The 26,265-nt window shown below is 41.5% G+C and overlaps 1 protein-coding gene across 2 annotated transcripts in view; it reads left to right on the top strand.

Moving 5' to 3' along the window:
* The window catches only part of LOC123944925 (ribonuclease pancreatic-like), a 64,297-nt gene that overhangs the window by 23,700 nt on the left and 14,332 nt on the right, over positions 1-26,265 (top strand). The window contains exon 1 of one of the 2 annotated variants that reach the window (XM_046010371.1): positions 22,735-22,749. The exons of the other annotated variant lie outside the window; for it this stretch is intronic. The gene's annotated coding sequence lies outside the window, so the exon portion shown is untranslated. Of the gene's footprint in view, positions 1-22,734; positions 22,750-26,265 lie in introns of those variants that run through there. 2 annotated transcript variants of the gene reach the window in all.

Here is a 26,265-nt window from a genome sequence, read left to right as displayed (position 1 = left end):
ACACAGCGATGCTGGCATACCTGGCAGAGGAAAAGCAGACAAAAGCCCCTGAACCTGGGACTAACCACTGCCTCTGTCCTCAGCAGGACCCCCAGCAAGGAGACCTGGTCAGAGGAGAAGCCTAGGGGCTGGGGAGATAGAGCCGAGATGATAGCCAGATGACCCAGAAGTTATCCAGGAGGGAGGAGGGAAGAGGCAAGATTCTGGACCCATAAGCACAGGACAAAGAGAAGAATGGGATCTACCAGTCAGAGGAAAGATCATCATAACTCACATACCTCCTCATTGGGCTTCAGGACCTTCATAGAATTGTGAGACTCATGTTGGAAAGATGATGGTTTTTTAACAAATGGATTTAAGAAATCTTGAAAGGCGCGATGAAGATCTAAATGGTTGTGAATGATAATTTTGCTCTTACTGTTTCTACTACTATCATTCTCTCATTTTCTTCCCTCTTCCCACAAAGAAGAGATGATGCTGGATCTTCTGGGACCATTTCCTCTCCTCCTGGTCCTGCTGGGATCATGGGGCCAGTGCCACTTGCTGCTAGGCCTCCAAACCTCAAAGGGTTCAATGGTTGGAAATTCAGCATATAAGAGCAGGTCCTGTCCAATGCAAGACAGAAATGCATGGGGTCAATAATTATACTCAGACCTGTAAACCTTCAGACATCTTTCTGACTACACCTTCCAGGACATGGCTGCTACCTGTCTTTTGCCCAAGACAGACTGTGAGACCCCAGAAATACTGCCAATGGAGTGCGAATCATATTAACATGACTTACTGCTATCACACTGGAGGGACAGTGTGACGGCAACTACAACGGTACTCTCCAGAAATGGTTCTACCTTGCTAAATGTAACAAGTTTCAGCCAGGCTACCCTCCCAATAATCTTCTTCCTGTCCACTTAAACAGTACCAGGTCACAGTCTCCTGGATAGTTTGATTAGACTAAGGTTCCCATTACTTTGCCTTGCACTTGGTGCAGGTTCTCTTATGCTCCCTTCTGCCTTCTTTTTTTTTTTTTTTTTTCGTTGTTGATTTCCATGGTTCCCATAGAAGAAAGAAGGAGGGCAGTGAGAGAATTATGGGGTCATGATGCCAGACCAGAGTTGGGAAGAAAAACAAATAGCATTCCTTTCTGCTTTGGAGCTTTGTATGTTTTGAAGGAGGGCAAAAGGGAAAGGGGCAAGGAAAGACCCAGGCCCCCATATTTTTAATCTTAGAACTGCTTCCAAGTTTGTTCCATTCTGTTCCCAGCAATAAAATCACTTTCTGCTGCATTGTAATGATCTTGAGTGTGTATGTTTAGGATGCCTTTCACTTCATTGCCAGCCTGGAGCCATCTAGATTGCATTTGCTGACATTCTTAGGAGAACTAGTTGGGCCTTAGGTGTCCTTTGAGGTTAATCTGCAATCCGGAGCCTCTGCCACTTCTCTCCCTGCTGTATCTTTTTGGAACTTTGGAGCAAGAATATTCTCCAACTCATCAAACTCTACTCATGGCTTTTACATATTTCCTTTGAAACCAAAACCTATGTTTATTTGGAGGTGGCACAGATATTTCATAAAGTGTCCATAGTACTTTCACACACAGGTTCTTACACTGACAACCAATGCATCCTACATCTTTACTGTTGGTTTCCATATCTCATCATTAATGTTTTAAATGCATGTAGTATTAGGGAGAATAATCCACTGTAGACTTAGAATCAATTCTCCCATGATCTATTGCAATGCATGAAAAGAAAGCATAGATCAAGAAAAAAAAGTGCTAGGGAACTAACAACATTCCTTTCTTACTTAACACTGAAATATCACAGAAGTAATGGTGTTTTTGAAGAGGTAGAAGACGTAGAAATTGAGAGACTGGAATTCAGAATTTGGCTGGGATTTAGAAGTTAGGTCCTAGATGTGGGGGAGGAAAAATAATTTTCCCTCTACCATTCTAGGTTCTTAGCTGTAAGTCCCATCCCCAGTACATAAAGGCAGAGTAACAGGACAAAAACTATTTTAATTATGTACATACATAGAGGATCCCCACAAAAATATGAGACTAAAAAGCAGCTATCCATCTGGGGCTTATGGACCATCCTGGGCTAAGGAAAGAATAGGGATCTAGGGCTTTAAACGGGGGGAAAATAATTCAGAGGACGGTGAGAGGAGGAAATGTTTGTAAAAGGAAATTGGCCCAGGCATGAAGATGACTCTCCCAAATGAAAGTGATCCCTGTCATGGCTCACTTCCTGTACTGAACACTTTTCCAATGTAAATTTCCCCTACATACGTGTAAACCCTACTCTGATTTCAGAACTTCTGGTCTACTCTTTCTCACAATAAACAGCTTAAAATAATTCTTATGCCAAAAAGGAATATTTGGGGATGGCGTATTCTGCTACCCCTCATACCTTTCCATTTCCTTGCCAACTACTAACTCATTGGGTTAACAGTCCAGGGTAAGTCAAAGTGCTTTGTAGCCTGATCTGTCTTTGAGTAGCAGCCAAACATAATGCCTCCAAAAGACCACCTACTGAAGTAGTTAGAAGTGTATCAGTTATCTGTGCTGCACAATGGTTCTTTCCAAACCAAGTGATTCCTTTTACAGCTGTGCTAGTCAGACTCACCTTCCTTTATGCCACATCTTTATGTCAGGTCTTAGAAACAAAGACAGAAATATGAAGTTTCAGAGGAGTCAAGATGGCAGAGAAGTAGCAGGCTGAGACTACATCAGGTAGCAGGGGAACAGCTAATAGCTTATCTAAACATTGCAAACACCTACAAATCCAATGGGAGACTGAAGAGAAGAAGAACAGCAATTCTAGAAACAGAAAATCAACCACTTTCTGAAAGGTAGGACTGGCGGAGAAGTGAATCCAAAATGATGGGAAGATAGACTGCAGGGGGAAGGGCCGGCTCCCAGCAAATGGCAGAGCAACAGAGCACAAAATCAGGACTTTTAAAAGTCTGTTCCACTGAGGGACATTGCTCCAGAGGCTAAACCGGGGAAACCCCACCTGGGGTCAGTGTGGTCCCGGGTCCCGCAGGGTCACAGAAGGATCGGGGTGTCAGAGTGTCACAGAGCTTGCAGGTATTAGATCCGGGAAGCCGGCTACAGAGACAGACCCGAGGAGTGAGCTCTCAGCTCGGGGTTACCTTGAACCGGTTGCAGGCTGGGTGAGCTCAGAGCGCAGCCGGAGACCAGGGATACGGGAGGTATTAGGCACTATTCTCTGGGGGCACACTGAGGAGTGGGGTCCCGGGCTCTCAGCTCCTCCGGGCCAGAGACTGGGAGGCCGCCATTTTCATTCCCGTCCTCCAGAACTCTATGGAAAGCATTCAGGGAACAAAAGCTCCCGAAAGCGAACCCGAGCGGATTATTTAGCCCGGCCCTTGGTAAGGGCGGTGCAATTCTGCCTCGGGCAAAGACACTTGAAAGTAACTACAACAGGCCCCTCCCCCAGAAGATCAACAAAAAAATCCAGCCAGGACCAAGTTCACCTACCAGGGAGAGCAGGTTCAATACCAAGGACAGCAACAGAATTCCAGAGGAGGAGAAAGCAAAGCATGGAACTCATGACTTTCTCCCCATGATTCTTTAGTCTTGCAGTTAATTTAATTTTTTTTTCAATTTTTTTTCTCTTCTTTTGCTAAATTTTTTAAACTTTTACCCTTTTCTTTTTTAACGTTTTTTAACTAGTTTATCTAATATATTTTTTTCTTTTTTATATTTTTTCTGTATTTGTTTACTTTTTTCAATTTTTTCTTTTTTTTTTTCTGAACTCTTTTTATCCCCTTTCTCCACCCCCCCCCCATGATTTGGGGTCTCTTCTGATTTGGTTTCAGCGCATTTTTCTTGGGTTTTTGCCACCCTTTTAGTATTTTACTTGCTCCTTCATAGACTCTTATCTGGACAAAATGACAAGGCAGAAAAATTCACCACAAAAAAAAGAACAAGAGGCAGTACCAAAGGCTAGGGACCTAATCAATACAGACATTGATAATATGTCAGATCTAGAGTTCAAAAAGATGATTCTCAAGGTTCTAGCCCGGCTTGAAAAAGGCATGGACGATATTAGAGAAACCCTCTCTGGAGATATAAAAGCCCTTTCTGGAGAAATAAAAGAACTAAAATCTAACCAAGTCAAAATCAAAAATGCTATTAATGAGGTGCAATCAAAAATGGAGGCTCTCACTGCTAGGATAAATGAGGCAGAAGAAAGAATTACTGATATAGAAGACCAAATGACAGAGAATAAAGAAGCTGACCAAAAGAGGGACAAACAGCTACTGGGCCACAAGGGGAGAATTTGAGAGATAAGTGATATCATAAGATGAAACAACATTAGAATAATTGGGATTCCAGAAGAAGAATAAACACAGAGGGGAGCAGAAGGTATATTGGAGAGAATTATTGGAGGGAATATCCCTAATATGGCAAAGGGAACAAGCATCAAAATCCAGGAGGTGCAGAGAACCCCCCTCAAAATCAACAAGAATAGGTCCACACCCTATCACCTAATAGTAAAATTTACAAGTCTTACTGACAAAGAGAAAATCCTGAAAGCAGCCCAGGAAAAGAAGTCTGTAACATAAAATGGTAAAAATTAGATTGGCAGCAGACTTATCCACAGAGACCTGGCAGGCCAGAAAGAACTGGCATGATATATTCAGAGCACTCAACGAGAAAAACATGCAGCCAAAAATACTATATCCAGCTAGGCTATCATTGAAAATAGAAGGAGAGATAAAAAGCTTCCAGGACAAACAAAAACTGAAAGAATTTGCAAACACCAAACGAGTTCTACAGGAAGTATTGAAAGGGGTCCTCCAAGCAAAGAGAGAGCCTAAAAGTAGTCAACCAGAAAGGAACAGAGACAATATACAGTAACAGTCACCTTACAGGCAATACAATGGCACTAAATTCATATCTCTCAATAGTTACCCTGAATGTTAATGGGCTAAATGCCCCAATCAAAAGACACAGGGTATCAGAATGGATAAAAAAAACAAAAACCATCTATATGTTGCCTACAAGAAACTCATTTTAGACGTGAAGACACCTCCAGATTTAAAGTGAGGGGGTGGAAAACAATTTACCATGCTAATGGGCATCAGAAGAAAGTTGTATCAGAGCAATTAGATTTTAAGCCAAAGACTATAATAAGAGATGAGGAAGGACACTATATCATACTCAAAGGGTCTGTCCAACAAGATCTAACAATTTTAAATGTCTATGCCCCTAATGTGGGAGCAACCAACTATATAAAGCAATTAATAACAAAATCAAAGAAACACATCAATAATAATACAATAGTAGTAGGGGACTTTAACACTCCCCTCACTGAAATGGACAGATCATCCAAGCAAAAGATCAACAAATAAAGGCCTTAAATGACACACAGGACCAGATGGACATCACAGATATATTCAGAACATTTCATCACAAAGCAACAGAATACACATTCTTCTCTAGTGCACATGGAACATTCTCCAGAGTAGATCACATCCTGGGTCCTAAATCAGGTCTCAACTGGTATCAAAAGATTGGGATCATTCCCTGCATATTTTCAGACCACAACGCTCTGAAGCTAAAACTCAATCACAAGAGGAAATTTGGAAAGAACCCAAATCCATGGAGACTAAACAGCATCCTTCTAAAGAATGAAGGGGTCAACCAGGAAATTAAAGAAGAATTGAAAAAATTCATGGAAACAAATGATAATGAAAACACAACGGTTCAAAATCTGTGGGACACAGCAAAGGCAGTCCTTAGAGGAAAATATATAGTGGTACAAGCCTTTCTCAAGAAACAAGAAAGGTCTCAAGTACACAACCTAACCCTACACCTAAAGGAGCTGGAGAAAGAACAAGAAACAAACCCAAAACCCAGCAGGAGAAGAGAAATCATGAAGATCAGAGCAGAAATCAATGAAATAGAAACCAAAAAACAATAGAACAAATCAACGAAACTAGGAGCTGGTTCTTTGAAAGAATTAATAAGATTGATAAACCCCTGGCTAGACTTATCAAAAAGAAAAGAGAAAGGACCCCCATAAATAAAATCGTGAATGAAAGAGGAGTGATCACAACTAACACCAAAGAAATACAGACAATTATAAGAACATACTATGAGCAACTCTACGCCAACAAATTTGACAATCTGGAAGAAATGGATGCATTCCTAGAGACATATAAACTACCACAACTGAACCAGGAAGAAATAGAAAACCTGAACAGACCCATAACCAGTAAGGAGATTGAAACAGTCATCAAAAATCTCCAAACAAAATCCCAGGGCCAGACGACTTCCCAGGGGAATTCTACCAAACATTTAAAGAAGAAATAATTCCTATTCTCCTGAAACTCTTCCAAAAAGTAGAAATGGAAGGAAAACTTCCAAACTCATTTTATGAGACAAGCATCACCTTGATTCCAAAACCACACAAGGATCCCATCAAAAAACAGAACTACAGACCAATATCCTTGATGAACACAGATGCAAAAATTCTCACCAAAATGCTAGCCAATAGGATTCAACAGTACATTAAAAGGATTATTCATCACGACCAAGTGGGATTTATTCCAGGGCTGCAAGATTGGTTCAACATCCACAAATCAATCAATGTGATACGACACATTAATAAAAGAAAGAACAGGAACCAAATGATACTCTCAATAGATGCTGAAAAAGCATTTGACAAAGTACAGCATCCCTTCCTGATCAAAACTCTTCAAAGTGTAGGGATAGAGGGCACATACCTCAATATTATCAAAGCCATCTATGAAAAATCCACCACAAATATCATTCTCAATGGAGAACAACTGAAAGCTTTCCCGTTAAGGTCAGGAACAGAGCAGGGATGTCCATTATCACCACAGCTATTCAACATAGTACTAGAAGTCCTAGCCTCAGCAATCAGACAACAAAAGGAAATTAAAGGCATCCAAATCAGCAAAGAAGAAGACAAACTATCACTCTTCACAGATGATATGATACTATATGTGGAAAACCCAAAAGACTCCACTCCAAAACTGCTAGAACTTGTACAGGAATTCAGTAAAGTGTCAGGATATAAAATCAAGGCACAGAAATCAGTTGCATTTCTGTACACCAACAACAGGACAGAAGAAAGAGAAATTAGGGAGTCAATCCCATTTACAATTGCACCCAAAACTATAAGATACCTAGGAATAAACCTACCCAAAGAGGCTAAGAATCTGTACTCAGAAAACTATAAAGTACTCATTAAAGAAATTGAGGAAGACACAAAGAAATGGAAAAATGTTCCATGCTCCTGAATTGGAAGAACAAATATTGTGAAAATGTCTATGCTAGCTAAAGCAATCTACATATTTAAAGCAATTCCTATCAAAATACCATCCATTTTTTTCAAAGAAATGGAACAAATAATCCTAAAGTTTATATGGAACAAGAAAAGACCTCGAATAGCCAAAGGAATATTGAAAAAGAAAGCCAAAGTGGGTGGCATCACAATTTCAGACTTCAAGCTCTATTATGAAGCTGTCATCATCAAGACAGCATGGTACTGGCACAAAAACAGACACATAGATCAATGGAACAGAATAGAGAGCCCAGAAATAGACCCTCAACTCTATGTCAACTAATCTTCAACAAAGCAGGAAAGAATGTCCAATGAAAAAAAGACAGCCTCTTCAATAAATGGTGCTGGGAAAATTGGACAACCACATGCAGAAAAATGAAATTGGACCACTTCCTTACACCACACAGGAAAATAGACTCAAAATGGATGAAGGACCTCAATGTGAGAAAGGAATCCATCAAAATCCTTGAGGAGAACACAGGCAGCAACCTCTTCGACCTCAGCCGCAGCAACATCTTCCTAGGAACATCGCCAAAGGCAAGGGAAGCAAGGACAAAAATGAACTATTGGGATTTCATCAAGATCAAAAGCTTTTACACAGCAAAGGAAACAGTTAACAAAACCAAAAGACAACTGACAGAATGGGAGAAGATATTTGCAAATGACATATCAGATAAAGGACTAGTGTCCAAAATCTATAAGGAACTTAGCAAACTCAACACCCAAAGAACAAATAATCCAATCAAGAAATGGGCAGAAGACATTAACAGACATTTCTACATAGAAGGCATCCAGATGGCCAAAAGACACATGAAAAAGTGCTCCACATCACTCGGCATCAGGGAAATACAAATCAAAACCACAATGAGATATCACCTCACACCAGTCAGAATGGCTAAAATTAACAAGTCAGGAAATGACAGATGCTGGTGAGGATGCAGAGAAAGGGGAACCCTCCTACACTGTTGGTGGGAATGCAAGCTGATACAACCACTCTGGAAAACAGCATGGAGGTTCCTCAAAATGTTGAAAATAGAACTACCCTATGACCCAGCAATTGCACTACTGGGTATTTACCCTAAAGACGCAAATGTAGTGATCCAAAGGGGCACGTGCACCCGAATGTTTATAGCAGCAATGTCTACAATAGCCAAACTATGGAAAGAACCTAGATGTCCATCAACAGATGAATGGATAAAGAAGATGTGGTATATATACACAATAGAATACTATGCAGCCATCAAAGGAAATGAAATCTTGCCATTTGCAACAATGTGGATGGAACTAGAGGGTATCATGCTTAGTGAAATAAGTCAATCGGAGAAAGACAACTATCATATGATCTCCCTGATATGAAGTGGAGATGCAACATGGGGGGGTTAAGGGGGTAGGAGAAGAATAAATGAAACAAGATGGGATTGGGAGGGAGACAAACCATAAGTGACTCTTAATCTCACAAAACAAACTGTGGTTTGCTGGGGGAGGGGGGATTGGGAGAGGGGGAGTGGGGTTATGGACATTGGGGAGGGTATGTGCTATGGTGAGTGCTGTGAAGTGTGTAAACCTGGCAATTTACAGACCTGTACCCCTGGGGATAAAAATACATTATATGTTTGTAAACAAATAAAAAAAAAGAAATATGAAGTTTCGGGTTTCCATGGGTACTAAATACTCAAGGACCCTCTCAGTGGGAAGACATAAGAAGGCCAGGACAACCTGGCACCTGAGAAAGTGGGTACCCAGTAGGGGAATTCTCTCATGGGACTTAAGTCCGCCAATTTAGAGCAGCTTTCAATAGTATTCATCTTAAACAGTGTTGACATTTACATTGCATAGGTTCAAAGTATTCAAGACAAGTGCGGGGAAGTAGACACAAGGATCTGTGTTCACATTTCATAGGAACCAATGTAGGAACATAGCATCATCCTCTGGGACAGGGGTGCATTGACCTGATCTGTAATAACAATGGTCTTACGTATTGAAGAAATATTACCTGGACACTTCAACAGATTCTTGGAGAAAGTAACCTAGTAAAAGGCTGAATTTCCTGTCACCCAACCACTCAGTTACTCTACCTTACTCAACTATTTCTCAACAATCATTATTTATACATTAGGGAACTTATAGATTGAAGAAATTGTGGGAGGGAATAAGAATGAAGATAACTTGGGGAAAATCTTTTATGCCCAGAGGCATTTGTTCTAAATTAACAGACCAGACCAGGGTAGACTTTCTCTCAGATTCATGTTATTTTCTGCATGCAATCAGCTATTGTGGGAGAGTCAAGATAACTGACTAAATCAGATATTCATTTAGGTATATTCCTAAGTCAGCTTCAATGACCTGACAATCATTATAGGAATGACTCAAAAGTAGCAAACCTTAGTAATGAACTTAGCAAATATTCCAGCAGCTCTCCACTCTGATTTCATATGAAGTTCATCTGGGAGCTTTATAAAAAACAAAATCAGTGACTGGAACCCTGTGAGAAAGTAGAAAATATATGTTGATTTCTGTCTCTGATTCCTGGCACAGGGCTCTTGAAACCCTTGTAAATTCCTAAGTGATTAAGAACACTGGGAACGTCTTTTCTTATAAGAAAGAGAACCCTGGCAGCCACCTGGGAGGTCTCTGGAAGGGGGCTCCATCACCAGAAAGATGGAGCCATCATGAAAATCTTGGTAATTTTGGCCTCACCCCCATCCTCAAGAGAGGGAAGAGGGGCTGGAAATGGAGATAATAATTGCCCTGCCCGTGTGAGGTAGCCTTTACAAAAAAACCCAAAAGTTCGGGGTTAGGGGAACTAATGGGTTGGAAACACATCTATGATGGGGGAAACAAAAGTGAAAGAAAAACTAAATTCCCTTACTACCTACAGCCCATGACAATCCCTTGACACAGGCAGAGTGACACTCCTCTAAGAACTCAGCTGCATCAATGTTACTATGTTGCCAAGGACAAATGGCAATCTTAGCCTGATCTCCAGGATCCTGTAAGTCCTTTGGGAACTTCCATTATCTCTACTCCTCCCCAAGATATATGATGACATGATCCCCAAGTATATGGCCCACTTACATAAATCGGAACAACCTCATGACTGAAGTTTCACTAGACCATAATAAATGACCTCTTCCTAGCAACAGCTAACCCCTTCAAGGTCCTGGAAACCTTCCTGCCCGGTTCTTTAGAGACTTACCCTATCCCTAAAGCCCTCAAAACTTCAAAGCATATAATGGGCCACTCCTCATGACCTGAGTGCAGATCTATCTGCCCTCAGGTCCTGTCCCCTGCTTTAATAAAACCATCTTTTTGCACCAAGGCGTTTCAAGAATTCGTTCTTGAATTAAAAATAGAGCTTCCCTATGACCCTGCAATTGCACTACTGGGTATTTATCCCAAAGATACAGATGTAATGAAAAGAAGGTCCATCTGTACCCCAATGTTTATAGCAACAATGGCCACAGTCGCCAAACTGTGCAAGAACTAAGATGCCCTTCAACGGACGAATGGATAAGGAAGATGTGGTCCATATACATGACGGAGTATTATGCCTCTATCAGAAAGGATGAATACCCAACTTTTGTAGCAACATGGATGGGACTGGAAGAGATGATGCTGAGTGAAATAAGTCAAGCAGAGAGAGTCAAGTATCATATGGTTTCACTTATTTGTGGAGCATAACAAATAACAGGGAGGACATGGGGAGATGGAGAGGAGAAGGGAGTTGAGGGAAATTGGAAGGGGAGGTGAACCATGAGAGACTATGGACTCTGAAAAACAACCAGAGAGTTTTGAAGGGGCAGGGGGTGGGAGGTTGGCAGAACCAGGTGGTGGGTATTAGAGAGGGCATGTATTGCATGGAGCACTGGGTGTGGTGCAAAAACAATGAATACTGTTACGCTGAAAAGAAATTTTAAAAGTTTTTTTAAAAAAGAATTTGTTCTTGGTCATTGGCTTTGAGCCCTTACATCCTTCCTACATCATCTACACTGCGAGGGTGATGCACACCAACTCCATGAGGCAGAAGCTCAATCATTAGGAACCCTCCCAGACCTTACCCAACATAACTCTTTATCTGGCTGTGTCTCGCTCTCCTTATCATATCCCTTCAAAAACTGGTAAAGAACATGTGTTTCCTTGAGTTCTGTGAGTGGTTCTAGCAAATCAATCCAACAAACAAGGGGGTCGGGGGAAGCTGAGACTTAGAGCCAGGCAATCAAGAGAACAGGTGACAAGCTGGGCTTGAGATTGACATCTGGATTGGGTGAGCCTCAGGGAACTGAGTGTTTAACCTGGGGAAGCTGACACTATCTGCAGGGAGGCAGAGTCAGAATTGAGCTAAATTGTAGAACATCCAGCCAGTGTCCCAGAATTGGCTGTAGTAGGAAGCCACCTCCCCTCCACACACACACCCCCGCTGCATATCTGGGGTCAGAGATGTTGTGAGTGTAGTAGCAGAGTGATAGTAGAGGAGAGACACAGAAGTTGTTTGTCCCATTAAATGAATTTGATGAACACTTAATGAACAACCAAATGAATTTCTGAGGATGGGGCCTGGCTTGATGGAATATTTTTTAAAGGTCCCTGCCTGACTGTAATGGGCAGTCTGATTCAGGAACTACTGTCCATCTAGAGTTAGGACTACTGGGCAAGGGGGAGGGAAGGAGAAGGAAGAGAGGGGAAAAGAGACACCACATGTAGCCCACGAAGATAAAATACTTACTGTCTGGCCCTGTATAGAAAAGTTCTGCTACTTCTGGTCAACAAAACTTATCCATGGATGTTGTCTTCTGGCTGTGGCTGACCCAGGTGGCTAGAATTCAGTAGGAGGGAAGACACCCAGCAGCCTGAGATTTGGAACTAGTGCCTCAGGAAATGATGGACTCAGGACTGGAAAGATATTTGGCCTCTTGGTGTCTCTCATCAGTGCTCTTTTCCATGCATTCCCTCAGTCTGTCAGTAGCAGATGCATTTCCTCCACCCTTCTGTTTCACGTGGTGAGCCCATGTTCATGTCACATTCTATTTCTCCCTTAAATAGAACTTCCTGCTGAAAGACGTCCGACTGACCCACCTGTGTCGTCAATCAACAGACAGAGTTCAATGGCACAAATGTGCCTTCTGGAACCTTCTTCTGTGGCCACGCAGGAGATAGGATTAGAGCAAGAACTGCTCTTACACAGAAAAGCGGAGTCTCGGAGTCTTGGCCCACATGTCAGGGATGCACCCACACACATTTTGCAACACTTTAGAAGTTCTCACCTTTTAACTTTTCATTTAATTTTTTTTAAGCAAACTCTGGTGAACTTGGGTCTTGAAACCATGACCCTGAGATGAACCATCTCATGCTGTACAGAGTGAGCCAACCAGGCAAGCCCTTTGAAGGCACTTCTTAAAAGTCCACCTGTAGTGGTGGGAGAACACCAGAGCCAGCAGGGCCTGGACTGAGACCCACACTCGCTCCCAGCCTGTGTCTCCCCTTCAGGCTTTCCTGACCCTCTGCCTTTCCTCCCATTGCAGAAGCTCTGAGGAGCTTCAGGATCTGTGGCTCCGCTGGCATCCCAAGGCCAGATCGCATTCCAAGACAGTGAGCCGCTTTAGAGATGTCACAGTTCTCAGAGAAAATGAGCTAAGGACACAATTAAAAATATGTCACCTACCCTTGCTGTGTGGAAACAGAATTTGAGAATCGAATCAGATGACATGGTACTTTCAAGGAACAAAAGAGAATTTATTTTGATTAGAAGATGTGGGTCCAGTGAAAACAAGGTACTACTCTGACAGCCTGACCTCCTGTCTTACATGGACGCCTTAGCTACTTCCATGGGGAAGGACGGAGAGTAGACAATCTGAACCTATTTGGAATGATTAATGTCCTAGTATGAATGCTTTTTTTATATAAGTCATCTTTTCAATTTGTAAAGTTATCTTTGAAAATGCCATACTATCTACACAGTGCTAACAGAAACAGAGAAAGTGTTGCTTGTCCACATTTGAGGCAAGCCTGCAAAGGACAGCCCAGTGGGAGGGTGGCGGAAGAGGGCCCAGAAAGCCTCACAGGAGAGGAGAAGCTAAGCTCAGGGGACGGGTAGTCTTCTGGAGTTCCTTATACTTCTTGATGGGTTTTATTTTTTTTTCTTGGTGGGTATTATTAAGTCTTTCCCCTGCCCTTTCATGGGCGCATTTCATGTTTAGGGTGATTAATTACTTTTCAAAATTTAAGCAACGCAGATCAATACAAGCCAATATATAGTACACAACACTAATAAACATCGTTTTTCATTTGTTTAGCATTTTGTCAATAAAGAAAATATAAAAACATTAGCATCCACTTTTTTCTCCTCTCCATTCTCACTCCTCTTAACAATTCTCAAATGAAAGCATAAAATTAGAGTGTATCCAGTCCTGTTTTTACATTTCTACTTCATGTCTAATATATTTATAAGCAAAATCTAGTGCTCTGGGAGCAATTTTAAAATAATGTACACAAGACAAACCATAAGAGACTCTTAATCTCACAAAACAAACTGCGAGTTGCTTGTGGAGAGGGAGGTAGGGTGGCTGGGTTATGGACATTGGGGAGGGTATGTCCTATGCTTAGTGCTGTGAAATGTGTAAACCTGATGATTCACAGACCTGTACTCCTGGGATAAATAATACGCTATATGTTAATATAAAACAAGAAAAAAAGGAAAAAAGAAAATAAATGTAACAAATTCTCTCATATGTGTCAAATCATTCTGCAACTTGCTCTGTTGTTCAATCATTATTGCTTTTAAGACTCAATATTGAAATGTACATTTCTCATTCCTTTTTTGTTGTGATATCTTGTTGTCCCTTTGTATCAATAAACCACCATTCATTTATCAATATTCTGTTGATGAATATTTGGAATATTTCAAAAGTTTCCAAGCAATGTAAATGAATATATTTGTACATGTCTCTGTGTGCACATGTAGAAAAATTTTAGCAAGGTACGTCTACATGTGGAATTGCCATGTCCTATATATTTTCAATTTTGCCAACTATTGCCATAATTTCTTCAAACTGATCAGAGCACATTATATTTTCCAAAGATAGCCACACCAACATATCCCATTCTACATGCTCTTCTTACACTGTGATATTAATTCTTCTCTATTAAAAGATATGGTCTGTGTTACCTTTACTTGAGTATGGGTTAGTTTTAGGAAGTCACTTCCAAGGAATAGAATCAAGGTGACTTCTTGCATGATTTCCAAGGCCAAGTCATAAGAAGTGATACAGCTTCTGCTTGGTTCTCTGTTTCTGTCTTGGGATGCAATCACCATGTTCTAAAGAAACCCATGCCACCCAGAGAGGCCGTGCATAGATGCCCCAGCCACCTCAGACCTAGGTCACCTAAGGTCTCAGCCAGCATCAATCACTCATCCTGTGGGGGAATGAGACTATAGATGATTCCAGCTCTTAACCTTTGAGTTTTCCAGCTGCGGCTTCAGTTGTTGCAACAGAGAAAAGCAGCCCTCACCATGTCCTATGAATTCCTGACCCATTTCAATTTGTCACTTATTTTTAACAACGACAACAACAGCAAACCCAAAGCAGGGAGATTTGTCCCACAAAGCTTTCAAGGGACATATTGACCAATGTAACAGCCCATGGCCCCAGGTTTTACCCAAACATGGGGATGTTCTTTCTTCCCTTCCTGGGGTCGTGTTGTGTAGCACCCTCCGAACAACAGTTTACCAACAACAGTTGGTAAACTCACAGTAAGCGAGATTGCAGGGCAGGCTGCCAATTCATGTCCCGAACTCCACTAATGTTGTGTTTCAGCTACAGTTTTAATCCAACCAGCTCACCAGGAGGGAGTCCCAGAGTGTTCACTCCCAAGGACAAAGGAAAGCAGGGGAGTATCTTAGTTGTTTTATTTTTAGTATGATTGAACTGAAACCCATACTTGATTCAGAGTTCCTTAGTTTTTACTAACATCCTTTTTCTGTGCCAGGGTTCCATCCAGGACACAATTGACATTTCATTACCTGTCTCCTTAGGCTCCTCCTGACTATGACAGTCTCTCAAACTATCCTTCTTTTCAAAGACCACGACAGTTCTGTAGAGAACTGCTCAGGTATTTGGCCGAATGAAATGGTGTAGTTTGAAACCAATTTTTCTACGAAGTAGTCATTAATTGGTAGGCCCAGGCTTTCAGAATTTTCCCATGCAAGCAAGGGAGAGGAGTTGACTCTTGCTGTATGAACACCTGTGGTAGGAATAAAAAGGGAAACTCCTTGGAAGTGGAGCTTGAAGGTAAGTTACTACATACTTCATTGAAGTAAATGATAGCGCTGCTAAGGTGGAAAAAATCTCTCCTGAGAGCAAAAACATGTTATTTATTGCATTTATTTATTTTTCACACTGACACATTTTTAACATGTAGCTTTCCAAGCAGAGAGGATGGGGCCTGGCAGGTGCAGCGGGACCAGGGTCTCTGCACAGACCCAGTTCCCAGGGCGGAATGTTCATCACACCACATCTTCCTGCTGTCTCGCCAAGCACAGGGCAGAGTGGCTGTCCAGGGCCAGCTGGGCCAGCCCACAGCGACCTTGCCCTGGTACTTGACAGCTTTGCCCACATGGGCCCCCTGCCACCTGGGCGGGAAAGCAAGCTGCAAAACCTGCTCTAGGTCCTGGCTCAGGTATGCCCTCCTCCTGGCGGGCTCTCGCTGTGGTCCTCCAGGAGGCACCTTCATTCCCCCAGCAGAGGAGTTGCAGTTGCTCCACATCTTTGATGGTTTTGGCTATGGTCAGTTGTTTTCATTTTGACCATTAGAGTAAGTGTGTAATGGTTCTAATTTCCATTTCCTTAATGAAAAATGATATTGAACACTTGGATATTTTGATTTCCTATTACTAAATTTTGAGTTTGGAACTCAAAATGGATGAAAGACCCACACATGAGACAAGAATTTATCAAAATCCTAGAGAAGAACACAGGCAGCAACCTGTTCAGCCTCAGCAGCAGCAACTGCTTACTGGACACCTCTGCAAAGGCAAGGGAAACAAAAGCAAAAATGAACTTTTGGGACTTCATCAAGATAAAGAGCTTTTCCACAACAAAGGAAACTGTCAACAAAACTAAGACAACTAACAGAATGGGAGAAGATATTTGCAAATGACATACCAGATAAAGGGCTAGTATCCAGACTCTACAAGGAATTTATCAAATTCAAAATCCAAAGAATAAATAATCCAGTCAAGAACTGGGCAGAAGACATGAACAGACATTTTTGCAAAGAAGACATCCAAATGGCCAACAGACACATGACAAACTGCTCAACATCACTTGGCATCAGGGAAATACAAATCAAAACCACAATGAGATATCACCTCACACCAGTCAGAATGGCTAAAATTAACAAGTCAGGAAACTAAAAATGTTGGCAAGGATGCAGAGAAACTCTTACGCTGCTGGTAGAAATGCAAATTAATAAAGCCACTCTGGAAAACATTATGGAGTTTCCTCAAAACATTAAAAATAGAGCCATCCTATGACCCAGCAATTGCACTACTAAGCATTTACCCCAAAGATACAAATAGTGTTTTGAAGGAGCACCTGTACCCCAATGTTTAGAGCAGCAATGTCCACATAGCTAAACTATGGAAAGAGCCCAGATGTCCATGGGCAGGTGAATGGGTAAAGAAGAGGTGGTATAGATATACAATGGACTATTACTCACACATCAAAAAAAATGAAATTTTGCCCTTTGCAATGACATGGATGGAACTAGAGGGTATTATGCTAAGTGAAAGAAGTCATTCAGAGAAAGACAATTATCATATGTTTTCACTCATATGTGGAATTTTGAAACAAAAGAGGGGGGCACAGAGGAAAGGAGGGAAAAAGAAAACAGGATGAACTCCAAGAGGGAAACAAACCCTAAGAGACTCTTAATCATAAGAAACAAACTGGGACAGGGGGCACCTGAGTGGCTCAGTGGGTTAAGCCTCTGCCTTCTGCTCAGGTCATGATCCCAGGGTCCTGGATCAAGCCCTGCATTGGGCTCTCTGCTCAGCAGGGAGCCTGCTTTCCCCTCTCTCTCTACCTGCCTACTTATGATCTCTGTCTGTCAAATAAATAAAGAAAAGAAAAGAAAAAAACAAACTGAGGATTGCTGGAGTGGAGGGTGGGGATGGGTTAACTGGATGATGGACATTAAGGAGGGCATGGGATATAATGAGCACCGGGTGTTATATACAGCCAATGAGTCACTGAACTCCACCTCTGAAACTAATAAGACACTACATGATAATTAATTGAATTTAAAATAAAATAAATTTAAGTTAAAAAAAATGTTGAGAACAACAAGATGGCAGGGAAGTAGGAGGAAGCACCATTTCAACCTGTACCCTAAAGTGAGCTGATTTTCTACCAAAGAACTCTGATCACCCATGAAATCAGCCTGAGATTAGAATTATACACTTCTGGACCTCTATGGGGGCAGAATACGCCAGTGGGCAGGTAAAGTGGACTGGGAACATCAGACTGATATCAGAAGATAAACAAAAGCCACCAGAAGTGACCTAGTGGAAAGTAATACCCCAATATGAGAGTGCCCTGCAACTGGGGACCAGCATTAACTTGGAGTCTGGTTGAAAGCACTCATAAAGAGCAAAGAATCGTGGGGGGAAATTGTGGGAATCTGGGAAGTTAGGGACAGGGGCTTAAGTCCCCCGACCCAGGACAACCACCCCTGGTGCCAAGCCAGAGAGAGTGCAGCAAAGAAGCCAGGTCTTGGTCCCTGAGCCACCAGCGCCCCTGTGAGCATTTGAATGGCAGCTCCCATGAGGGTGAGGGAGACTCACCAGCCAGCAGAACCACAGTCTTTTGCACTCTCCATGTGTGAGCCTCGCTACCAGTCTGAGTCTTGCCCCACACCCTCCCCTGAGAGAGGTGAGTGCAAGAGCCAGCCAGAGCTCTATCAGACCCAGGGAGTTTGAACACTCCCAGGCTGGGCGAGAGGGAAAAAAAATCTCAGTGCACTATGGCTGCTTGGGACCTCTCTGGTTGTCTGGAGCTGTCCAGACAGCTGCAGCTATTGTGGTTTGGTGTACAAGCAGGAGTTCCTGTGACCCCAGAGACTGTGACTGGGAATGTGCTCTGCCAGCAGCAAAGGGGGAATTTATGTGCTCTGGAGCACCCAGAGGGGAACAGACTGAGGCTTCTCTCTGAGAGGGAGGTCTGGGTGCAGTTTGCTTTCCTCTAAATCAACAAAAGCCATCAAAAGCTGCCAAGGTGAGAGAAAACAAATGAACAAACAAACAAAAAAACCTCCAGAGAACAAAAGCCTGAAAAACCGGTTTCCTCAGAGCTCACCCACTTGATGGGAGCAGTAGGACTTAAGCCCAGCAAGACTCCCTGAAAACCCACATGGCAGGCCCCTCCCCCACAAAACCAACCCAAAAAAAAAAAAAAAAAAAAAAGACAAGAGGATAACCACCACTATTTCATAGACACAACTTTTATTTTTAATTCCTTCTCACTATTCTGGTTCATTTTTTTTATATATAAGTTTTTAACCTATTTGCCATCACAGTGAGATGTCCATTACATCAAATTACATAATAACTTTTAACCTGAACTTTTTGATACATATACCTGTGTTTTTCTTTTGCTTTTCAATTTTTTAATTTTTTAAATTTTAGTTTAGTTTAGTTTAGTTTATTCTTTTTATTTCTTTTTTTAATATTCATATAGAGTTAAGCTTCAAGGTAATGCCCTTTCCCCAATCAATGCTACCCCTTAGATAAACCAGTTTTTAATCCCCCTTTATCTTAGGAAAGTTGAGTCCTTTAACAAAGATATCAAGATACATCCAAGAAGAATCAAAATAACTTTCCTCGGCATACAAATGGCTATCAGACACATGAAAAAATGTTCATCATCACTAGCCATCAGGGAGATTCAAATTAAAACCACATTGAGATACCACCTGACACCAGTTAGAATGGCCAAAATTAGCAAGACAGGAAACAACATGTGTTGGAGAGGATGTGGAGAAAGGGGAACCCTCTTACACTGTTGGTGGGAATGCAAGTTAGTGCAGCCACTTTGGAGAACAGTGTGGAGATTCCTGAAGAAATTAAGAATAGAGCTTCCCTATGACCCTGCAATTGCACTGCTGGGTATTTACCCCAAAGATACAGATGTAGTGAAAAGAAGGGCCATCTGTACCCCAATGTTTATTGCAGCAATGGCTACGGTCACCAAACTGTGGAAAGAACCAAGATGCCCTTCAACGGATGAATGGATAAGGAAGATGTGGTCCATATACACAATGTATTATGCCTCCATCAGAAAGGATGAATACCCAACTTTTGTAGCAACATGGGCGGGACTGGAAGAGATTATGCTGAGCGAAATAAGTCAAGCAGAGAGAGTCAAGTATCATATGGTCTCACTTATTTGTGGAGCATAACAAATAACATGGAGGACATGGGGAGATGGAGAGGAGAGGGAGTTGAGGGAAACTGGAAGGGGAGATGAACCATGAGAGACTATGGACTCTGAAAAACAACCAGAGGGTTTTGAAGGGGCGGGGGGGGGGGGGGTGGGAGGTTGAGAAACCAGGTGGTGGGTAATAGGGAGGGCACGTACTGCATGGAGCACTGGGTGTGATGCCAAAACAATGAACACTGTTATGCTGTAAATAAACAAATAAAAAAAAATAATAACCTTCCTCACCCACACTGAGAATTTATAACTACTCTCCCATCTTTTTCTTCCACCAGTGTTTCTGTGTATTTGCTTCTGTCCTGGTAGTATATAAATCCTATACTTGGGGTTCTTGTTGGTGAAGTTCTTTTTTGTTTGTTTTTACTTATTTATTTTCTTTTCTCTTGTCATCTACTTTTGTCGGTCGTTTTGTTTGTCGGTTTTTGTTTGTATACTTCATAAATATTACCTTGGGGCCCATTTGGGCTGGGCCTTCTCTTTATTTTATCTTTCTTTTTTTTTTTTTCCTGTCTCTCTCTCTCTCTGCTTTTTTTTTCTTTTGTGTGGGGACTCTTGACTGCTCAGAAGCATCCCAGGGTGCACCTTGCCTGCACCACTGTCAATATATTCAGCTACACATCCATTCAGCCATCTCTCACCTAAAAGACAAGGAGGAGGAATGCCCAACAGAGGAAAAATTCAGAGGATGGGCTTTCTGCAACAGAGCTAATGGCTATGGACCTAGACAATTTGTTGGAAAGGGAATTCAGGCTAACAATTATCCAGGCAATAGTTAGGTTGGAGTAAGCCATGGATGACAAAATGGGGTTGATTAGGGCAGAGGTGAAGGCCACCAGGGATGATGTTCACAATGTTCTCAATGAGTTCCAATCTAATCTAAATTCTCTAAAAGCTAGGGTAACTGATACAGAAGATAGAATCAGTGATCTGGAAGACAAACAGATAGAGAAAAAGGATCAGGAGGAAACCTGGAACAAACAGCTTAGAAGCCACAAAAACAGAATTAGGGAAATAAATGATGCCATGAAATGTTCCAATGTCAGAATTATTGGAATCCCTGAGGGGGAGGGAAAGAAAGAAGACTAGTAGATATAGTTGAACAAATTCTCCATGAACATTTTCCCAATCTTGTGAATGGAACCAGCATTCATGTACTAGAGGCAGAAATGTCTCCCCCCCCCTCAAGATCACAGAATCTAGAAAGACCTCAAGACACATGATAGTGAAAGTGATGAATCATAATTGTAGACAGGAGCTCTGAAAGCAGCTAGGACAAAGAAAAAAATTCCTTATGCTCAGAGGAAAGCCCAACAGAATAACGTCAGACCTGTCCACAGAAACCTGGCAAGCCAGAAAGGGCTGGCAAGATATATTCAGAAAGATTGAGATCAGGAACACGACAAGAATGCTCACTCTCACCACTCTTGTTCAACATAGTATTAGAAGTCCTAGCAATGGCAATCAGACAACAAAGAGAAATAAAAGGGATCCAAATTGGCAATGAAGAAGTCAAACTCTCTCTCTTCACAGATGACATGATTCTTTATATGGAAAACCCAAAAGACTCCACCCCCAGACTACTAGAACTCATACAGCAATTCAGTAACGTGGCAGGATACAAAGTCAATGTACAGAAATCAGTGGCTTTCTTATACACTAACAGTACAGAAAGGGAAATTAGAGAATCAATTCCATTTACTATAGCACCAAATATCTTCATTGGAGAAGTGTCTGTTCATGTCTTTTGCCCATTTTTTGACATGATTATCTGGTTTGTGTGTGTTGAGTTTGAGAAGTTATTTATAGATCCTGGATATCAGTCTTTTGTCTGTACTGTCACTTGCAAATATCTTCTCCCATTCCATGGGTCACCTCTTTGCTTTGTTGACTGTTTCCTTTGCTGTGCAGAAGCTTTTGATCTTGATGAAGTCCCAAAAGTTCATTTTCACTTTTGTTTCCTTTGCCTTTGGAGACATATCTTGAAAGAAGTTGCTGTGGCTGATATCAAAGAGGTTACTGCCTATGTTTCTTCTGTGAGTTCTCGTGGATTCCTGTCTTATGTTGAGGTCTTTTATCCATTTTGAGTTTATCTTTGTGTACAGTGTAAGAGAATGGTAGAGTGTCATTCTTCTATATATAGCTGTCCAGTTTTCCCAGCACCATTTATTGAAGAGATTGTCTTTTTTTCCACTGTATATTTTTTCCTGTTTTGTCAAAGATTATTTGACCATAGAGTTGAGGGTCCATATCTGTGCTCTCTACTCTGTTCCACTGGTCTATGTGTCTGTTTTTATGCCAGTACCATGCTGTCTTGGTGATCACAGCTTTGTAGTAAAGCTTGAAATCAGGTAATATGATGCCCCCAGTTTTGTTTTTCTTTTTCAAAATTTCCTTAGAAATTCAGAGTTTCTTCTGATTCCATACAAATTTTAGAATTATTTGCTCCAGCTGTTTGAAAAATAGCGGTGGAATTTTGATCAGAATGACATTAAAAGTATAGATTGCTCTAGACAGTATAGACATTTTAACAATGTTTATTCTTCCGATCCAAGAACATGGAATGGTCTTCCATCTTTTTGTGTCTTCTTCAATTTCTTTCATGAGTGTTCTGTAGTTCCTCAAGTACAGATCCTTTACCTCTTTGGTTAGGTTTATTCCCAGGTATCTTATGGTTCTTGGTGCTATAGTAAATGGAATCGAATCTCTAATTTCCCTTTCTGTATTGTTAGTGTATTACAAAGCCACTGATTTCTGTACATCTGCGCTGGGTTTGTGCCTGACCTGGACTGACAGAGTGTGACAGAATTGACTGCATGAAGTGTTGTGTCTAGGCCTTGCTGTTTCTGGTTTTACCGCCTTGGAAACCGGAGCTTCCTGGAAAAAACAGCTCCCCTGCAGCTGGGTTCATGGTGGAGGTTGTGGGGGAAAAGTCCTAGAGGGTGGATGGCCATGAAGAGAGAGAAGCCCTGTGTCCCAACTGTCCCAGACGATGGATGAAACTGGAGAGTGATGTCACCCAGAATTCTGTAGCCTGAGTTAGAGTTGCAGGTACAGGCCCAGCTGGCACTAGACAGAGGCCATACAAGCCATCCCAGCTGAGCCTCAGACTAGGAGCTCACTCTTTCTTTTCTACCAGGTAAACAGTAAAATTCTCTATGATAGGGATATAATCAGTTTGATGGTAGGTCACCCTAGATTCTGAGAACAGGTAAGAGTCAGTATCATCTCTAAGGAAGTGGAGGAGGGGGTTACTGACAGGACAGCATTGTTGTGAGGCTTCATAAAAATGTCTAGAATGAAATCAGTACACCCACACAGTGTCAGGACCCTTCATTTCCAATGCTCAGTGGAAAATTATGATGGCTATACATGATGAGTGAAGCCAAGATATGTTAGGATACATAGCACCTGTCAAAAAGAGTTTCCTCCTGGGTGTCATATTCCAGGCCTCTTGACTGCCTTTTAGACCAAAGGTAGATGAAGGGAAGAAACTTTATCAGAGACAGCTGAGGATGGAAACTCTGACACTCATGTCTGCTGACTGAGAGGCTCTCTGTGTATTCTCCAATCCTCTAAGCTAGAGGGTCTTAGACGTTTGAAATCATACTCTAGTCTTTTGAGCTGATCTTCTCTCTTGTTCAGTTGAACAACAGTTCTGAGCCACAGGCCTTGGCATCTCACCTAGAATAAAATCAGCTTAAAAATGGTTTGCGTAGTTTAAAATAGTGATGCAGGCTGTATGTAAAAACAATTTCTTTTCAAAAAATCATACCTTTTCTGCATGAATTTGTAATGATTTAGGAATATCAGATTTATATAGATAAGTAATGCATCTCAGTCAAATTTCCCATACACTTTCCTCTATAGGCACACACACACACACACACACACACACACACACACACATCTAGATTCCTTAATGAGAGTATTCACATTCTAAATAAAGTCTGAGCTGAAAAGAATTCCTAAAGACATTCGTACGAAATTCCTCATTTTCCAGCTGAGGAGCAGTAAAGGTAGAGTAACAGGTTAAGCTCACTAAAATAAATAACAATAGAAATGGGTATTAAAAAACATGTTTTCTTGTTTTGAGGATCTCTTAGTACTCTATGGCAATCCCCAAATGAGATTTGCAGTCTGTAGAGATCTCTGAGGGAACCTGTTAGACCAGGACACTGAGATGGGAGGGAAGGAAAGAAGGGGGAGGTAGAGAGAGATGTGTGACAAGGCAGGAGGATGTGATGATGGAGTGAGTTGCTCAGAGGAGTGCTTGGAGGGGCAGGGGGAAATGGAGAGAGGCCCAGGGAATGGGAGGTGCTGAGGGCCTGGGGTCTGGTACAGAACAGAAGAGTATCTGACCAAGTAAATGCAGGTGCCCTATTCTTTGTGTCCTCATTCCCTCCTCTAGGACAGAGACTTGATGCAGATAATTAAACATATTTACTGTATGCCTAATCTCCTCATATAAATTTTTGTTGCCTAAGCTATATATTGTTCAGTAATTGCCACTAATCTCAACCATTAATTTTAGGAAATGTGCTTTTTTCCTCTTGGTTGTCTTCAGAGGACTTGGTTAGTCTCATGTTACAAAGACGGTTTTCTCCTCAATATAAAGATGAGTGTTTTCATAGAGAGTAAATTTCTACATATTTCCTGGTCCTGCTGCCTGTCACATATTGCCTTCAGAAAGTTAAAGTCAGATGAAGGACATTGGTTTAAATCAGAGCTTTACTCCTTATGGATAATGAGACCCTATACATAACTACTTAGCCAAGCAGAGCACACCCGAGGATTGGATACTTTAAGGCCAATGAGAAGTTATGTGGGGCCATGAACACACCAAATTGTGAAATCTGTAAATAATTAATTAAATAAGAATCACTGAGCATAGTGAAGTTCAAAATACATAGTTCTCTGTTCTTGACCAATGATAAAGTAGACAGAAGTTCAAGGACATTATGCGCGGCCTGGGTGTCTCAGGTCATGTTCTCAGGGTCCTGGGATCGACCACTGTTGGGTTCCCTGTACCCCTGAGAATCTACTACTCTCTCTTATGCTTCCTTTCCCCATGTTCACATTCTCTCTCTCTCTCTGTCAAATAAGTAAATAAAATCTTTGACAGAGAGAGAGCACAAGCAGGGGGAGTAGCTGACAACGGGAGAAGCAGGCAGGATCCCAGGATCCTGGCTTCATGACCTGAGTTGAAGGCAGGTGCTTAACTTACCAAGCCACCCAGGAGTCACTAAAAAAAAATCTTTAAAAAAAAAAAAGGAAGTTCAAGAATACTGAAATCTAGGCATTACATCGCCTAGAAAACAATGCTGCCACTATAAAATACACCCCAGGAGAAAGCTTATGGAAATGGGAAAATAGTCTCTTTATATTGTTACGACAAAAAAAAAAGCAGAAGATAAAATGCTATGTATCCTATCACAAATTTTCATTTCAAATACAATCAAAAAAAATACTGGTTGGAAATTGTGAAAATGAAGAGTGTTTATCTTTGTCGAGATTACAGCTAACTAGGTTTTTTTGGTTTTGTTTTGCTTTGTTTTAAAATTTTATTTATTTACTTGAGATGGAGAGAGCATGTTTGCACAACCTGGGGGTGAGGTGCACAGAGGGAGAAGCAGACTCCTCTTTGAGGAAGGAGTCCCACTCGGGACTCCATCCCAGGACCCTGAGATCGTGACATGAACAGAAGGCAGCCACTTGATCAACTGAATCACCCAAGCACCCCTGTTTTTGTTTTTGGTCTTTTTTAAGATTTGTGATTTTAAGATTTGTGATTTTTTCCAAATTTCCTAACATTTCTGAATTGAATATGTGTTACTTCTCTAAAAAGAAAAAAAAGTGGAGATGTTATTTAACATACTGCCTTCTTAAATCAGATGTTGAGATTGTTTCCAGCCTCATCAAACCCTCTTCTTACTGCAGTGGGACCACACACTCACCTCGAGTTTTGGAATCCCCTTCCAGGTGGGTAATACTGATAGAAGAATGTTTGGAATCCCAGGGTTGCTCAGAGAATTCTTGACTGATTTCTGTGGGGTTAATTCACTTCTTTCTCCCCAAGAAGACTTCAAGAAAAATGATTCACCCTCTGGACAACTGCAATTCTTCTTAAGATTTATTTATTTATTTTAGAGAGAGAGGGCGAGCAAGCAAGTGTGAGGATTGTGCAGAGGGAGAGGAAGAGAGAAACCAGCAGACTCCAGGCTGAGTGTAGAACCCAATGTGGGGCTTGACCTCCAGAACCTGAGATCTAGAAATAAGTCAAAACCAAGAGTCGGTCACTTTGACTGTACCACTTAGGGGTCCCAACTGCAATATTTTTTTAAAGATTGATTGATTGATTGATTTTTTAAGTAATTTCTATATTCAAAGTAGGGCTCAAAATCATGACACCTACATCAAGAGTCAGCATGCTC

This window comes from Meles meles, chromosome 6, assembly GCF_922984935.1.
Source record: "Meles meles chromosome 6, mMelMel3.1 paternal haplotype, whole genome shotgun sequence".
In the NCBI taxonomy this organism is placed as follows: Eukaryota; Metazoa; Chordata; class Mammalia; order Carnivora; family Mustelidae; genus Meles; species Meles meles.
Note: the sequence above shows the minus strand (reverse complement) of the source record. Positions and strands in the feature narration are given on the sequence as shown.